The sequence below is a fragment of the Mastomys coucha genome, chromosome X, assembly GCF_008632895.1.
Source record: "Mastomys coucha isolate ucsf_1 chromosome X, UCSF_Mcou_1, whole genome shotgun sequence".
Classification (NCBI taxonomy): domain Eukaryota; kingdom Metazoa; phylum Chordata; class Mammalia; order Rodentia; family Muridae; genus Mastomys; species Mastomys coucha.
This window is the reverse complement of record NC_045030.1, coordinates 79021114-79024500: the sequence shown is the minus strand read 5'-3', so window position 1 is coordinate 79024500 and position 3387 is coordinate 79021114. Positions and strand designations below refer to the sequence as shown.

General features: G+C 44.2%; 1 pseudogene; it reads left to right on the top strand.

Moving 5' to 3' along the window:
- The first annotated feature begins 563 nt into the window (after nt 1-563).
- Nucleotides 564-2990, top strand: LOC116086531 (annotated as a pseudogene).
- The last annotated feature ends 397 nt before the right edge of the window (nt 2991-3387 follow it).

Here is a 3387-nt window from a genome sequence, read left to right as displayed (position 1 = left end):
CACACACAAACACACACACACACAAACACACACACATACACACACACAAACACACACACACACACACAAACACACACACACATACACACATGCATACACACACACAAACACACACACATACACACACATACATACATAGACACATACACATACACACACATACATACACACACACATACACACACATACACATACACACATACATACACACACACATACACACACACATACACATACACACACATACACACACACACATACACATACACACACATACATACACACACATACACATACATACATACACACACATACACACACACAAACACACACACATACACACACACACACACAAACTGGGATTTAGGGAAATTCCATAAAAATGAAAAATTGGAATTCATAATATATAACAAAAGACCTGTAAGGTAAAAGAGAGAGAGAGAGAGAGAGAGAGAGGAAGAGAGAGAGAGAGAGAGAGAAGAAGAAAGTAAGAAAGAAAGAAGGAAGGAAGGAAGAAAAGGGGCTCAGAGGGCACTCGGTAGGACCCAGCAATAAGCATCACGATGTGGGCTGTGCTGCCGCTGCTGTGCCATGAGGCCTGGCTGCTGAGTGCCTGGGCCACCACCACGCTGACAGTGAACGCCATAGAAATGTTTCATTGTACGTCATGGATGAAATAGCATCAAAAGACGTGTAGCTCAGAGGAGTACAACTACTGGCTGCAGATGTTTGCCAACAACTGGAGGAAGATTCACGCCTATAACCAGAGGAACCACACATTTAAAATGGTATTGAACCAGTTTTCAGATATGAGCGTTACTGAAATAAAACACAAATACCTCTGGTCAGAGCTTAAGAATTGCTCAGCCATCCTCTGCTACATATGCAGCTGGAGCCATAAGTCCCACCATGTGTACTCTTTGATTGGTGGTTTAGACCCTGGGAGCTCTGAGGGTACTAGTTAGTTCATATTGTTGTTTGTCCTAAGGGGCTGCAAACCCTTCAATTCCTTGGGTCCTTTCTCTAGCTCCTTTACTGGGGATCCTGTGCTCAGTCCAATGGATTGCTGTGAGCATCGACTTCTGTATTTGTCAGGTACTGGCAGTGCCTCTCAGGAAAACAGCTATATCAGGCTCCTGTCAGCACACACTTGTTGGCATTCACAATAATGTCTGGGTTTGCTGATTGTATATGGGATGGATTCCCAGGTGGGGCAGTCTCTAGATTGTCATTCCTTCAGTTTCTGCTCCATAGTTTGTCCTGCAACTCCTTCCATGGGTATTTTGTTCCTCCTTTTAATGACGAATGAAGTATCCACACTTTGGTCTTCCTTCTTCTTGAGTTTCTTGTGGTTTGTGGATTGTACTTTGTATATTCTGATCATCTGGGCTAATATCTACTTATCAGAGAGTTCATAACATGTGTGTTCTTTTGTGATTGGGTTATCTCACTCAGGATGATATTCTCCAGATCCATCCATTTCCCTAAGAATTTCATAGATTCATTGTTTTTAATAGCTGAGTAGTACTCCATTGTGTAGATGTACCTCATTTTCTGTATCCATTACTCTGTCGAGGGACATCTGGGTTTTTTCCAGTTTCTGGCTATTATAAATAAGGCTGCTGTGAACATAGTGGAGCATGTGTCCTTATTACATCTTGGAGCATCTTCTGGGTATATGCCCAAGAGTGGTATAATTGGAACCTCTGGTAGTACTATGTCAAACTGATTTCCAGAGTGGTTGTACCAGCTTGCAATCCCACCAGCAATGAAGGAGTGTTCCTCTTTCTCCACAACCTCTCCAGCTTCTGCTGTCACCTGAGTTTTTATCCTAGCCATTCTGACTGGTGTGAGGTGGAATCTCAGGGTTGTTTTGATTTGCATTTCCCTGATGACTAAGGATGTTGAACATTTCTTTAGGTGCCTCTCAGCTATTCAGTATTCCTCACTTGGGAATTCTTTGTTTAGCTCAGTACCCCATTTTTAATAGGGTTATTTGCTTCTCTGGAATCTACCTTCTTGAGTTCTTTGTATATATTGGATATTAGCCCTCTATCAGATGTATGATTGGTAAAGATCTTTTCCTAGTTGATCATCAATGGGAGGAGAGGCCCTTGGCCCTGTGAAGGTTCTATTCCCCAGTGTAGGGGAATGCCAGGGCCAGGAAGCAGGAGAGGATAGGGTGGTGAGCAGGGGGAGGGAAGAAGGAACAGGGGTTTTTTGGAGGGGAAACCAGGAAAGGGGAGAACATTTGAAACGTAAAAAAGAAAATATCTAATAAAAAATTGCTCAGCTAACAAAAGTAACTATCTCCGTGGTACTGGCCCCTACCCCTCCTCCATGGAATGGAGGAAGAAAAGAAATGTTATTTCAGCAATGAAAAATCAGGGGACCCATGGCAGTTGCTGGACTTTCTCTATCATAGAGGCCCTAGTGCCAGCTGTGGCTATTGCCAATGGGAAAATGCTGTCTGTGGCTGAGCAGCAGTTGGTGGATTGTGCCCAGGATGTCAACAGTCATGGCTGTAAAGGAGGTCTCCCCAGCCTGGCCTTCGAGTACATCCTGTGCAATAAGGGCATCATGGGAGAAGACAGCTACCCTTACATAGGCAAGAATAGTCAGTGCAATTTCAACCCCCCAAAAGCTGTGGCATTCCTCAAGATTGTTGTCAACATCACACTCAGTGACGAAGCTGCGATGGTAGAGGCTGTGGCTCTATATGACTCTGTGAGCTTTGCCTTTGAGGTGACTGAAGATTGTATGATGTATAAAAGTGGCATATACTCCAGTAAATCCTGTCATAAAACTCCAGATAAAGTAAACCATGCAATCCTGACTGTTGGCTATGGAGAACAGAATGGATTACTCTACTGGACTGTGAAAAACTCTTGGGGCTACCAGTGGAGGAATGATGGGTACTTTCTCATTGACCGTGTAAAGAACATGTGTGGCTGGCTGCCTGTGCCTCCTTCCCCATCCGTCAGGTATAAGCCTCAGCTGCACAAGCAACTGGTTGGCAGACAGAGGGAGGAACGGATCCTTCAACAAGAATGCCTTGGTGAAAATTGTGTGGAAATCCACCCAGAGGCTCTCTTACTCCTGAGTCTAGATGCCTAAAGACAGTAAGGAAGAACTTGACCAGCAACAAGCCCACCCATGTGACACCATCACCAGCCATATACTTTGCATGTGGTTTTTAAATGACCCAAACCCATGTAGACATAGAATCTTCTCTTTCCAGCTCTTTTCATGTAGTGAGAGCTGCAATGGCTACCTTTTCTATGTTGTGTACTCAATAAATGCACAGTGAATACCTCCCTGGGCTGGGAGGCCTAGGCCTCTAAAAACAAAAGAAAGAGAGAGGAGGGGGAGGGAGAGGGACAGGAA